This window comes from Gobio gobio, assembly GCF_949357685.1.
Source record: "Gobio gobio genome assembly, chromosome: 2".
Taxonomy (NCBI): domain Eukaryota; kingdom Metazoa; phylum Chordata; class Actinopteri; order Cypriniformes; family Gobionidae; genus Gobio; species Gobio gobio.
In genome coordinates this window covers 10,139,154-10,154,710 of record NC_137098.1, presented here as the reverse complement: position 1 = coordinate 10,154,710, position 15,557 = coordinate 10,139,154, and positions in this window count along the sequence as shown.

The window sequence follows — 15,557 nt, the reverse complement described above, 5'->3', positions numbered from 1 at the left end:
ATTAAAAAATGCCCTAATTGGATCAGTGTGAAAACCCAAGCTGCTTCCTCTCAAACTTCAGACCAGATGGTACGCATACTCAGATGCAATGTTGGCCAAGCATGGGGCCTAAGTTTAGGAGTGTGAAATTGAGTTAGCGCCTGGGTGTAGTGCTGATATTAAGCAAAGGTGCTTCCTCTTTAAGGTTTCCTGACCTGTTGGTGTAGAGTTCACCTCACTGATTCTGGGCCCCAGATTTAATTAGCTTCCAAAGGCTAACATTTGAAGACATTCCAAACATTTGTACACTGAGTTTCAGAGATCTAGCCAAAGTTTTGCCTTACAAGAGATGGTTTGGTGTACAAAAAAGATCCAGATAACTTTTGCCCAGCATGGTTTAAAATTTGGTCAAGGTCTGATGAAGGATACAGGATGAGATAAAACAGCACTTTCAATGAAATTCAAAATGGTGGACCATGGTGGTACTATATTTCAAATAACTGAGGAATAAGAATCCGAGGAACATCTTAGAGTCTCATGCATTTACTTTGAGTACCAGAAAATATTACAGTTGGTTTAGAAAACGGAATGAGAGTATTGTACCTGATTAGTATTTGCATGGTATCTCAGGCTTGCAATGTGACTCAATAGGTAGCACTGTTGCTTCAAAACAATAAGGTCCCCGGTCCCCTACATGGATGGATGAAGTATCTCTCCTTGAGGCATGATTAGGTAATCTCCCAGTTCAAATATCCAGTAAAATATTGCACAAGGGTATTCTAGACTTTATTGTCTCAGAGCTCAAGTTCATGTGTCACATGTCTTATATGTGGGGTAAGCACTGCAAAGGATCTCCCTATTTTGTTTAGTTCATATAAGGACTTTTCACACTGCGGCGCTTACCCCAGATAATCGTCATTCTAAACCAGCTTTTAACCCGGGTAAAGTGGGTCCTTTCACACATGTAATTTAGCACCACTTTTTACCCAGGGTTTTGACCCAAGTGTTTTTTTTGTTTGTTTTTTTTTGCTGGGCCAAATTTGTAGTGTGAAACAATGCAGTTTTTAGAATGTTACTAATTTTTTTTTTTTTTTTGCAAAACTTGTACCTTTAAAGGGATAGTTCACCCAAAAATGAAAATTATCCTGTGATTTACTCACCCTCAAGCCATCCTAGGTGTATATGACATTCATTTTTCAGACGAGCACAATCAGAGTTACATTAAAAAATATCATTGTTCTTTCAAGCTTTATAATAAGAGTGAATGCTACCCTAGATTTTGAAGCCCAAAAAAGTGCATCCACAGGTAATCCACACAGCTCCAGGGTGTTAACAATGGCCTTCTGAAGCAAACTAATATAAGGTATTAATACACACAAAAAAATCCTGGGTTAAAAATAACGCAAGTTGTGTTGAAAATGGACTAACCCAGCAATTGGGTTGTTTTAACCCAGCATTTGGGTTGTTTTGACCTAGCGGTTGTGTTAAATGTTTGCTTAAAACAACCCAATTGCTGGGTTAAAAACAACCCAATCGCTGGGTTAAAACAACACAATTTCTGGGTTAGTCCATTTTCAACACAACTTGGGTTATTTTTAACCCAGCATTTTTTAGAGTGTATGCACCTTTTTAATCAAAATTGTATTCTTATTGTTATTCTCATCTGTTTAACATACAAAATGACAAACAATCAGCCATAGCCTGACAAGCCAGACCCACATCAAGATGTTGGGTCTGGGAACACACCATCGGCAGGGCTCAATCTGAGGGGCAGTGCCACCGCGCCCACCACGCTGCGCGTAGGGCACCAAGTGCTCAGGAGGGCACCACGAGAAAATGCTCTCTCTAATGCTCTCTACTAATTTCCCCTGTATAGCACAGCATACAATTAGGGTATAAACTTGTCAACTGGAGTGAAGAAGAGACTGTTTCATTCTTACTCCATTCAGCATAATAGTACAGTGATAGTACAGTCGGCAGTATATAATCTGACAATGTGCGATTCTATAGCCTTTATGTAAACAGGCTTGTCTTCGTCCAATTAATGACTCTGACACTGCAAATATGCAAATAAGAACATTAACCCAGGGTTTAGGAATGTACAGTGTGAATACCCAGTATTGTTAATCCCTGGTAAATTATAGGCAGTGTGAAACTTAAAGCAAGATAACCCAGGAATCCCTTGACCCAGGGTTAACTATAGTTCAAGTGTAATAGTGTAAAAAAAGTATGGTACACTGTAGCTGTGGTGCTATGGGATGTCTCATGCATTGCATGTTCTCTCCTAATCCGTCTGTGGGTTTAGCTAAACCCTCCAAGCTCTGCTTCCATCATTTGTGGAACATCAAGGGTACGAATGTTCGACAAGTTAAGCCGGAGTGACTACAAAAGGCACAAGTGTACAGAAGGCTGTGTGATCACAGTCATTGTCTTAAATGGAAAACATGAATGGTTTACTGGCTGTTGGCACAGAGACGTATGACCACATAGGCAGCAAATGAGGAGCAGAGAGCTGGAAGGGAAGCCATGGCAGCACATATCTTAGAGTGGCTTTAAAGTCTGCATGACACTGCCCTTCCTTTCCTTATTTCTGCTTAGCCTACATTCTGGGTCCACTCAAGCTAGTTCTTGAACAGCCATTTTAGCAGTCACTATTGCTCATACTTGAACAAACACAACCGCAAACCCAATCCCAATAGGACAAAATCCTGTTATAATTTTCCATGCCCCTAAAGTGAAATAATGGTAATGGTTGGGGGAAAAAATGTTATGGGAGAAAAAAATTGTATTGCAATGCTTTTGCCTTCCCGCATGAAACTTTGCAATAGTAAAAATATTTTGAGGAGGGAGGAAGACTATATTTTAGTGCTTTGGTGAGCAAATACAAAGTTCTATGGGGAGAGAACACAAAGTATTTTCTCCCCATCTCATTTTTTTTCCATCACCATGTCCCCTTATGCCGAGTTCACACTGCACGATTTTAGCCCCGATTTTCACTCACCAACAGGTTTTACGAAATCACCGTCAAATTCTAGCCTGAGGTCGTCATACTCAGATTCTAGTCAGAATATGAGTCTGATACTGCTCCATTGAGCTGTGATTATGAGGCGTGTTTCAACCGAACCAGGAAAGAAAATGCCTCTCTGCAGACTATTGGATAGACCTACAACCAATCAGAGAAATGGAGTAAGTGAAGTATTGAGCGACGCACAGTTGTCAACAGAACTCAACTGCACGCACGCTGGATGAAGTAGAAGGAGAAGATGAGTGTAAACGATCTTTGCCGGTTTGTAAAAAAGAATTTAAGGATACACAGGGTACTTACCAACACGATCATTATTTTTAAGAGAAATAGTAAAGGTGAATGTATACACAAGCAAGTTCTCCGTTTAGGAGTGCTCTTTGGTGACGTGGATGGTTACGTTACTGTTGATCGTCTATCCATCATCGTATAAAGCCTGTCCTGACAATTTGATTGGTCTGAACAGCTCTGGTTCGAGCATAGTTGCTCCACAACGGATCAAGTCCAGACCAAACTTCCCGACCTCAAATGTTGTGGGCGGGGCTAAGTTCGGCTGGCATCCAGGCTAGACAAATGCCTGAAATCATAGGCAAGTTGGTGCTCGTACATGCGAGTGACAATCACGCAGTGTGAATTATCAAAGACGCGATCTGAGAGAATCGTGAAATATTCGGCATGCTACATATCTGGACCTGTCGGCGATTCAAAATCCTTCTGTGTGAAATGTTTTCTGACTCAAAATTACATCGCTGATGACCTACAGCCAATGAAAGAGCAAGATACAGGGCAGCGGGAAGTCCGGGATAATCTTTTTTCTTTTTCTCCTTTTCCCTGCAAATCAGCGCACAGACCATTTGGATCGCTGTCATTTTTTAATAACAATTCCAGTCTCACGAGAGATCTCCGGTCTCATTCACACGTGATCTTGCGTTATTTCCTTGTTATTTCTTGCGTGTGTTTGGTTGTGAAACGTAGTTTGCGGACTAGACAGAGTTCTCTGTGATTCTTCCTGTTGTAAAGTCATGCAGCGTGAAACCCCCTGACGCTGGTCCATCGTGCAGTGTGAACACAGCAGCAACTGAATGCTACCCCAGATAGTCATGCAGTGTGAAAAGAACTGTGATCTGACGACTTTGAAAATCGTGCAGCATTAGGGGCTCTGTAGTTAACACATGGACTCTTGAATGATCCTATTTCAACAGCAAATATGCCACTAACCTATATTATTATATTATTTGGTCAAGGCCTGAAATCAGCGCAGGGTTCCTTCTTCATTGTCATGTGTCCTGTGAACACTTCCTTCCACTGTCTTCCCTCTCTCTTCCATCTCTCATCCATCTATTCATGTCAGGCATCTTCCCTGCTATCAATGTCAAAGCCAAATTACGCTCGAACTGCGAAGACAGGTCAGACTAATTCAATCTCATCCGTCAGAAGAAATGATGGGTGAAGAGGATCCGAGGAAGAGACGTCCAGAACAGGGGGAAGACTTAAATGGGAATGACGAGTCACTCCCTTGAATTGAGGGAAGCTGCAAGAGCTTTATTTAAATATGTCCTCCTCACGGGCAGGAACATGAAAGTGTCCGGGACAAGAGAGGGCGAACTGATCAACTGATCACATACACCTTCACTTGAACATTGCCAACAATTGTTTTCTAAATGAATACACAGAGCATGTGTTAATAAAGGAATAGCTCTCACATAAATGAAAAATCAATGCATACTACAAAATAAAAGAGCAATCTGGCTACCTAAAATTACTGGTGAAAATAGTCATAACCAAGGATTTTTCAGCAATAACAAAAACATTTTAAAAAATGTAATCAAAACATACTGTTCACAAAATTTCCAGTTTTCACAATTAGTTTTTGTTAAATATGGACACGTTAAAATTTGTATATAACATCCCTTATGAAAATTACCCATGGTTTTATTATAGTAAAAGTGTAGTAACCATGTTCTTTGGGGGATTATTTACCTAATGTGTGGTGCATCCCATGCAAGACAAGCATTTGTGGTTAAAAAGTATAGAATAAACTGATCCAAAGCACGCACATCAACGGCAAAACGTTTTTTTTTTTGCTCAAAATGGCTGCTCAACAAGAAAAAACATAAAAAACGGCACACCATGGCTCCAAAACGTACACATTTAATGCTAGACTCCCACACAGGTGGTAACGTTTTGAACACGTAGGCTCTTCATCAAATGTGGAGTGCTGACTTTTTCCTGTTTTTTATGGTTAAAAAGTATATCAATTTAAATATTTTTAGAAAATGACTGATCGCTTCGCTAGATAAGACTCTTATTCCTAGAGCCCTTTGAAGCTGCATTGAAACTGCAATGATTTGGACCAATAACCCGTTGGTTGCCGTTGAAGTCCACTATATGGAGAAAAATCCTGGAATGTTTTGCTCAAAAAACTTAATTTCTTTTCGACTGAAGAAAGTAAGACATGAACATCTTGGGTGATATGGGGGTGAGTAAATTATCAGGAATTTTTCATTCTGAAGTGAAATAATCTTTTAACTTTGTGAAACCATGTGTATTTTCTTTTTATGTGAATTTCTGTAAATTTAATAACACCTTAAATGATTCTGCTTGTCACATAAACCTATCATATGCTTTAGAAAACTTGGAATATGCACCCCGACTGAAATCATTAATAGTTATGTACGTTTTATAAATCTTTGGTGTTGTTCACAAAATAAATGTAAAGCAAAATAGACGACATGTTTTTCATTGTTCAAAGACACGTTTATAACACTCGGGCATCCTGGTATTTCATACTCATATGTATCAAATCTCTGCATCCTTTCATGATTGTCTTTGACTAACACCCCTGACCCGTCCAACCACCCATTTCGAGTCCTAGGGAGGGCGTCTGCCGAGTGGGTGCGTTGGCAGGCACCAGGCCTGGCGGTGCACTTCCCGTCTCTTGGACACAGGATCAGGTGTCGCAGTTTTCACAGCGCCTTCTGTTTCTGGTTAACGTGAAATGAGCTCCATCAGAAGGAGTCTGAGCAAAACTGAGCAAAAATCAGGGCTGACAGGCAGGAATATTAGCCTGTGACGGCAGCCAATAATTGAGCGATCGGCTCCCTCTCTCTAGTAATGAGGAGAATATGTGCAGGGAATGTGGTTGTACTTTTCTCTCTCTCTCGCCCTTCCTTCTTTGCCCTCTTCTTCCCTCTCTGCTCTAGCCTCCTCTTTTCTTCAATACCCGATATATCATTTCAACAGAAACGGAGGGATAGTCTTACTTCACTTCAAAGTTGTGCTCCAGGTGTCATCTCGGTAACCTCAAAGTAACGTTATGCAGAGAGCTCTCTCGGGCCTCTGTGAGAGAGCAAAACTTTTTTTTAACTTCTGAAATGTTTTCTAAGATTTATGGGAGCGAAAGTATATGGTGCCGTGAGAGAGTGGACCATTACACTTCATTACTGTTTGTTTTTTCTTTCTCTCCCATGCAAAAATGATAATGGGAGGACCATGTACACTCTTTTTCCTTCTTCTCTTGGGGTGTCCCAGTGAATGTGCTTCTCAGATTTGTCTCAGATGGGTCTGGTAAAGTGCTTTAATGGTTAACCCTTTCAAATGTCTTTCAGATATTCTTTTCTATCGAATGGTGAAGGGATGACGTATTTTTGTAGACTAACCCGGAAGTTTGCACACTGGTTCCCTCACTGTAAAATCCAACAGTTGTTCTAACTAACACTTTTTATTTTACTTTACTTAATGTCTTAACTTAATTGTAAAAAAAAATCTAGTAATCTGTACTATTCACATACTATTCCTTGTTTACTCAGAAAACCCAAGTTAAGAGTTATTGATTGGTTTGAGTGCCATTTTGTCAAGGGAAAAAAAAGAGTTTCCGAGAACGGGTAATTCTTAATAGACTTTTCACTTATTTCCTCAACTTCAGCAGTTTTCTTTTTCTAGTTGCTTCCAGTAATTTCCCAAAGTCATCTTAAAGGTTTAATTGTCAATACAACTGAAACATTTGAGAGAACATCACCAACCACATAAGCTGACTTTATAAATTGATGTTGATTTTCCTAAAATATTTTTGCTCGCCATTATGGTGATCAGTGTTCCATTGAGCGCTTGGAACTTCATTTATATTATTGTAATTCTCTTCCTATCGGTGCAGTGATGCAACAAGAAATCACAGTTATTTGATTTCAAAGAAAGGGAAGTAATAAATAGGTTGCTTTTAAAAGGTGACCAAACTTCTAACTGAATCACTAACTGGTCTATTTTTATGATTGTTTACAATTTTATTGCTAACACTTATGTCACACTCTGTGAACTTTTAGTTGGGTTGATATAATCCCTCTATATTTGTGACAATATCTTGCAATTGACCTTGCTTGAGTCACACACAAACTTTAGCATGCAAAACACAACAATGGTAGATAAATTAAGCCAAGAGTAAATCTAAAGTAAATGATCAAGTACTCTCGACAGTTCTTTTTAGTTACCAGAACTCTCTTGTAATTGAACTATACTAAGCATTTGTCAGTGCAACATACTATTCCTATTTCGCTTTACTTACTTTTTCTAAGGCAATCGGTTTGCATGCTTTTTTTAAGTAAGTCTAACTAATTAAATTTGACAGTGATTGATGAAAACCCAATAGGATTTTTCCATAGGCTTTTGGATTATTGCAGAAAATTAGTTCTGTTCATTGTGATAATCTTCACAAATGAACACAACTTTTATTAATTTTAAAGCATAAATACCCATAAGCTAAATGTAGGCTATAAACTAACTACACCATGGTCGCATGACGTCAAAGTCAAAGTCACTAAACTTCCGACAACTCTTTCAGTCTTTGTTTAAACACATTTTCAAGTTTGAGTTACAATAGTTTGCAAGAGCATGATTATAACAAGTGAAAGCGGACTGTGTTGGATTTACTTACAATATATATGCACCATTTTTGCATCACACTTTTTAAGTTTTACTTAAAATTAACAAGAAAACCTTTGTTATATGTACTTAAATATTTGAGTTCACTCAATATTGTTTACTTAAAAATATATGTAACACGATATAATCTACTCTAAAGTATCTCTAAAGTGATGTTAAGTTAATACAACTTGCACTTACTTGCATGTTACATATATTTTTAAGGAATGTTGAGTGAACTCAAATATTTAAGTACATATAACAAAGGTTTTCTTGTTAATTTTAAGCAAAATTATTCCAAGTTGGGTTTACTTAAAAAGTGTGATGCAAAAATGGTGCATATATATTTTAAGTAAATCCAACACATTATTTTTACCAGTGTAAGGGAGTAGCTAGATGAGTTTATCCATTTGGCTGATGTCGTTTAATGTCCCCGACAACCTCTATAGTCCCATAACAAGAGGGTATTACTGATGTATTTTATATCAGAGTAAAACGTGAAAATATCTTGAGCTTGTGTCAAAAGCAGACCTTATTTCAGGCATTTAACCAAAAGCCCATTCAAAAATCCCATTGACTTCAAGACGATGGAACCGGAATTGCTAAAAAGCTAATCGTTTCCGGATTTTGGCCTACAAAAATATGTCATCCCTGCACCACTTTAATGACATAAATGATAACAAATTATCAAAGTAAAATCTGCATGAGTTTGAATGACATGTTTGGGGTCAAAGGTCATTTTGAGGTAGTTTCTCAAAGTGACCACAACACAACAGGGTCTTAAAACATAACTGTGTAAAATTACACTTTATTGTTTCATTCTACTAAAATATTGTTTCATTTTTGTCAAAATACATTTTGATTTGTCTGATAGTGTACATACATTTTGTGTGACTATTTAGAAGAACTTTTATTTAGTCGTTTAGCTGTTTGTTCAGCTTTGATTTACATAAAGGTTGTAATAAAAAGAATAATAACTTTTGTGTAAATCTGTGTACATTTTACATAGTATGCCGAGTATTTAAAACCATTATACCTCATAAATTAAAACATATTATAACATAACTGATGGAAAGAACTGATGGAAAGAATACCACCTATTTGCTCCTTTTCCCTTTAAAGTACATTAAGAATATTCATGAAATAGGAAGATTCATATTTTAAACTGTTAAGCAAAATTAGAGGTGGTTTCTCTCTGAAAGGGTTAAATATGTGGAAGAGCATCAAGGAAAGGGAGGTGAATGAGAGCGAGGCCTTGCAGATCCATATGTCTCCAGTCGTCACACTTAAGAGTATATTTAGGAGGGAAAGCCTGCAAAATAACAAGAATAAATCTACCACTCAGCACACTTCAGGCATATTCATGTTTGAAACCAAGGGTGTGGATGCATGTGTAAATTATCTTAATGTACCCCTGCTTCACTAGGTTAGATTTTTCGTGTCTGTGTGTATATGTGTTTTAAACAGCTAACAGTATGTGAAGGCTGTTTGGGGAGTAGTAGAGGTTACAGCTGTATCGGAGCACTTACAAGCGGGGGCTGTTTTAGACAGACAGAGACGCGTTTCTCTAGGTATGGCTTTAGGTTTCACATAGTTTTTGGGACAAGGTCCAACCCCAAGCAGAATTCTTAATACAATAATTGGTAGAAGACTTGCTCTTATTAATACTTCTCAGACTGCAGCCTGTTTCATATTTCTTTCTTCTTTTTTTCCTCCTCCACCTTCCTTTTTTCCCTTAACCAAAATCAGTTTTGTGTGTTGCTGCTTGGAGGGCTGTGGGACAGGGCCCTGACCCCGGGCGTGCTGCTCTAATGATGAGAGGATGAAAGCGGTGAAGTTGGTTCCCAGGCTGGCCCGTGAGGGGGTGCAGGGCTGTGAAATGGGCAGATAATGGAGACCAGGTGTGTTTAGGGGATCCAAAGAGGAGAGGGATTCTCCTCTCCTTTTCTTGAATGGGAGGTGCATTGGGAGTCCATACCCATTCCAAATATGCCATGTACACACCAGTGTTATTTTAATATTATTGATATACTTCTTGTCAAGATATTGAATTAGATTTTGATTTTGACTTTGTGTATTTGTGTTTTTTACATGTCTAGAGTACAGTTGTTTGTTATTATTATTATGAATTAGTTTTACAAAAACGGTGCTTTAAATCTCTTGACAAACTAAAAGACATTAATGACATTTGTATGTATTCTAAATAAAAGATATAGGTTGTACTGAATGTCAGCTTGCTTATTTTGCTCAAGATAAGGATTTATTAAGTCCACATGTCATGCAAACAAGAAACTATGCTTCTAACCACATGTCGAGAGCTGTCGTTGCAACCACACAAGTTTACGACGCTGTTTGCGAACGTTCGTTCGAACAACGGTTTCGGGAAACACTGACTGGTTGAACTATGTTGATAACGACGGAACTTGCGACCATAGTTGGCTAACGATGCTTTTGGGAAACGCACCCCTGGTTAACACTTTATAAGGGTCCAATTCTCACTATTAACTAGTTGTTTATTAGCATGCATTATTATGACATTGGATCTTTTTTATTACTTATAAAGCACATATTTATGATTTATGACCATATGCATATTTATGAGGAGTTTATTAAGGCAAAAGTCATAGTTAATAGTTATTTAAAGGGACAATTCGCCCAAAAATGAAACTTCTGTCATTAAAGGGTTAGTTCACCCAAAAATGAAAATTCTGTCAGTAATTACTCACCCTCATGTTGTTCCAACCATGTAAGACCTTCGTTCATCTTCGGAACATAATTTAGTATATTTTTGATGAAATCTGAGAGCTGCCTCACTCCTCCATAGGCTTTCAGAGGGAATGAAACTTGATGGCCCAGAATAGTAAGTAAAAACGTCATTTAAGGAGTCCAAATGACTACAATGGCTCTGTATTAAGTCTATCATGCAACGAAAATACTTTTTGAGCGGAAAAACAACAAAAATAACGACTTTATCACACTATTATTGTTGTTCAATTTGAGCCTCTGATGAGAGTTCGCGGGAGTGCCACGACGCATTCACGAGAACTGAGATTAACCCTACTCCGAAAGAGTGAGCAGCCAGTCAAGTAGTAGTAGAAGAAGAACGCCGTAATCTCAGTTCTCGCGGATTTAGGATTTTATTAAAATATACAGAAGCTCAGCCGAACCTGCTTGACGGCGAGAACAAACCTCATTGGTTCTTGCTGAAGCTCAAACGTCCTGCGTAATACGAGAATAAACCTCATTGGTTCTTGAGGAAGCTCAAACATGCTGCGTAACACGAGAATGAAACTCATTGGTTCTTGCTGAAGCTAAAACGTGCTGCGTAACACATAAGAATGAACCTCATTGGTTCTTGCTGAAGCTCAAACGTGCTGCGTAACACGAGAATGAAACTCATTGGTTCTTGCTGAAGCTCAAACGTGCTGCGTAACACGAGAATGAACCTCATTGGTTCTTGCTGAAGCTCAAACGTGCTGTGTAACACGAGAATGAACCTCATTGGTTCTTGAGGAAGCTCAAACATGCTGCGTAACACAAGAATTAACCTCATTGGTTCTTCAGAAATTCAAACGTGCTGCGTAACACGAGAATGAACCTCATTGGTTCTTGCTGAAGCTCAAACATGCTGCGTAACACGAGAATGAACCTCATTGGTTCTTGAGGAAGCTCAAACGTCCTGCGTAACACAAGAATGAACCTCATTGGTTCTTGAGGAAGCTCAAACGTCCTGCGTAACGAAAGAATGAACCTCATTGGTTCTTGAGGAAGCTCAAACGTGCTGCGTAACACAAGAATGAACCTCATTGGTTCTTGAGGAAGCTCAAAGGTGCTGCGTAACACAAGAATGAACCTCATTGGTTCTTGAGGAAGCTCAAACGTGCTGCGTAACACAAGAATGAACCTCATTGGTTCTTCAGAAACTCAAAAGTGCTGCGTAACACGAGAATGAACCTCATTGGTTCTTGAGGAAGCTCAAACGTCCTGCGTAACAAAAGAATGAACCTCATTGGTTCTTGAGGAAGCTCAAACGTGCTGCGTAACACAAGAATGAACCTCATTGGTTCTTGAGGAAGCTCAAACGTCCTGCGTAACAAAAGAATGAACCTCATTGGTTCTTGAGGAAGCTCAAACATGCTGCGTAACACAAGAATGAACCTCATTGGTTCTTGAGGAAGCTCAAACGTGCTGCGTAACACAAGAATGAACCTCATTGGTTCTTCAGAAACTCAAACATGCTGCGTAACACAAGAATGAACCTCATTGGTTCTTGCTGAAGCTCAAACGTGCTGCGTAACACAAGAATGAACCTCATTGGTTCTTCAGAAACTCAAAAGTGCTGCGTAACACGAGAATGAACCTCATTGGTTCTTGAGGAAGCTCAAACGTGATGCGTAACACAAGAATTAACCTCATTGGTTCTTCAGAAGCTCAAACGTGATGCGTAACACAAGAATGAACCTCATTGGTTCTTCAGAAGCTCGAACGTGATGCGTAACACAAGAATGAACCTCCTTGGTTCTTCAGAAGCTCAAACATGATGCATAACACAAGAATGAACCGTCTAAGGTTACGTATGTAACCTCTGTTCCCTGAGAACAGGGAACGAGCGCTGCGTCTAGCTGACGCTATGGGGAACGCCCTCGGCGTGACTGGTGTCTGAAGCTACTATCGAATCACGGCAAAGTCTTTGACCGACGTCAGCCCATGACGTCATCAACGTGCGACCCGGAAGTATAAAAGGGCGCCGTGCCAACACATACACATCTTCTCGTCTGAAGGGACTGTATGGCAGATAGGCCCTGAAGCATGGCAACGCGACGCAGCGCTCGTTCCCTGTTCTCAGGGAACAGAGGTTACATACGTAACCTTAGACGTTCCCTTTCGAAAGGGAACTCTCGCTGCGTCTAGCTGACGCTATGGGGAACGATATACCAACGCCGCCATGCTGAGGGGAGTGTCTGCCATTGGCAGTGACAACTGTCAACTCAAGTAATTCATAGAAAAACCTGAGCGATTCCCCCTCAGGTCCTGGGCTGACAGTGACAGCACTCCCTACGGTCATAGCCCAAGCTATACAACTAAACGGAACCCTAACGCACTGCGTGGAGTTCCATCTAGACAGCTCGAAGGCCCGGGACCACTACTTCCAAAGAAGGGGTCCCTTCAAGGGAATGTGGCTAGGGGACCCGAAGGAACCCCAGCCAGTCACTACTCGGGAAATGTTCTCCCGAGTGCCACCAGGGAGGCCTGACCTGGTGCCCTAAGTGTTATGGACACTTCGGTTTAGCCAACCCTGTCTGTTCAAACAGAGCCTCTGGATGGTGCCCAAGGGGCGTCCAAGCTAAGGGACTGAAACACAGGCAGTCTTACTTAGCCCGGAACTCAGAGACGGGTTATCCAAGAGAGCAACACTCAGCGTAGTGCTTTTCAACCCTTGCTATCGAGGGGAGTCTGCCTGCTCAAATCAAGGATCTACCAGGTGCTTGTGTTTCAAAGCAGTAGGGAGGCCGAAAGGGCCTTAATGACTGATCTAACAGGGAGGCCTCATGAGAGGCCTACGACCGTCTGACCAGGCTCAGGCGGCTGAGCACTCATAGACGACCCTCATTGAGGGGAGCAGCTGAGCCTGCCTGGCGAGTAACCTCCAGCTGTAGGCCCAACTACCACAAGTTCTCACAGAGAACTGGTAATTAAAGTGCCTAGCTCAGGAACTTCAACTTCAAGGAGGCCCTGTGGGCCTACTACTTGATAGCGGGTATTCCAGGGAGGCCTATAGAGGCCTACTACCTAACCGCAAGCCATGCTGGAAACCCAAGCATCCAGGCTCGGGACTCCGTCCTCAGGGAGGCCTTAGTGAGGCCTACTACCTGACAGCAATACCGCCTGCTGAGGTTACCCTTGTTTTCTCAAGGAGGCCTAATGGAGGCCTACTACTTGACAGTCAAGCTACGCAGGCTAGTCGGGCATCCTGTTTAAGGAACCCGTCCTCAAGGGAGGCCTATTAAGGCCTACTACCTGATAACCAGCCTTTAGGGAGGCCTGGAGAGGCCTACTACCTGATTGCAATACGTGCCAAATGACTGGGTCCCAGGAACACCTCAGGGAGGCCTGATGGGGCCTACTACCTCGTTCGAGTGACCACCATCTGGGACTCGACAGTCAAGCTACGCAGGCTTTTCGAGCATCCTGATTAAGGAACTCGCCCTCAAGGGAGGCCTATTAAGGCCTACTACCTGATAAGCAGCCTTCAGGGAGGCCTGGAGAGGCCTGCTACCTGTATGCAATGCGTGCTAACTGTTTTCAGATGACTGGACCCCAGGAACACCTTAGGGAGGCCTGATGGGGCCTACTACCTTGTTCGAGTCAGGGAGGCCTATTAAGGCCTAGAATTAACAGCAGGCTCTCAGGGAGGCCTGATGAGGCCTACAACCTGCCTCTGAGAGTGACCACAATCCGGGAACTCACCCTCAGGAAAGCCTAGTAAGGTCTTAGAGTTAACAGCAGGCCTTTCAGGGAGGCCTGATGAGGCCTACAACCTGCTTCTGGTAGTGATCACAACCTGAGAGCTCACTCTCAAGGAGGCCTAGTAAGGCCTTACACCTACCAGCGGGCCTTCGGGGAGGCCTGATGAGGCCTACAACCTGATAGCCTCCAGGCTAGCTGTCCTGATGCGCACATCGGTACATACCTCCAGTGAGGCCTGTTTGAGGCCTTCCAACTGAAAATGCGCCTTGTTCAAGAGGCCTACTGAGGCCTACAATTGACAGCCGACCTTCAGGAGAGCGTATTCACCCCTATTTAACCTGATAGCCAGCTAGGCTAGTAGTACCTTGATGCTTAAGCATTGTCACCTGCCTTACTAGAGGCCTGATAAGGCCTACCACTATCACCGTTATTCTTGAGAACGGTGCAATCCTTCCTGCTAACTGGGACCGCCATGTTTGAAAAATGTGGGTTGTAGTAATATTAGACCCAACGGCTCGTTTTCATGGAGGCCTGCTGAGGCCTAACACATGATAGCTACCCATTACAATGGGGACCCGTTCCAGGGAGGCTTGTAGAAGCCTACAAGCTGTACGAGTTTCGCAAAAACGAGAAATAACTGCCAGACAAACAAACTGACTGCTATTAAACCCAACGACTCTCAATGAGAGGAGGCTCTGATCTAAGTACAACAAAAAAGGTGACGGTGCCTCAGCAACGCGCCTCCTTTACCACATACCAACTGACGCCGTAGCGCTCAGTCGTAACAGAGACAAACTAATCCAACCTGCAGTGGCTTAGGGGACCGAAGACACATAATAACCCTAGGCGGTAGACAACCACTACATTCTAACAGAAAAGTGTGCTACCGCCTAGTAATCCGCAAATATTTCAAAGAAAAGAGCGGCGGCCTAACAATACTCTCAAATGAGAGGAGGCCCATCTTCTGATAACCATAAGCGGTGGCCTATCTGGCGCCATCTTGACCAACCAGGGAAAGCCAACACACGCTCACACACATAGCCCAGATAATGGTGCTGTGTTCAAGCCTAACTAAACAGGGGAAAGACAGTTCTCTCTGATGAATACCCAACTCTATACAGGAACCTGGGGTCTGTAAGAAATACATATTTTTAGTATTACATACAAAAAAGAC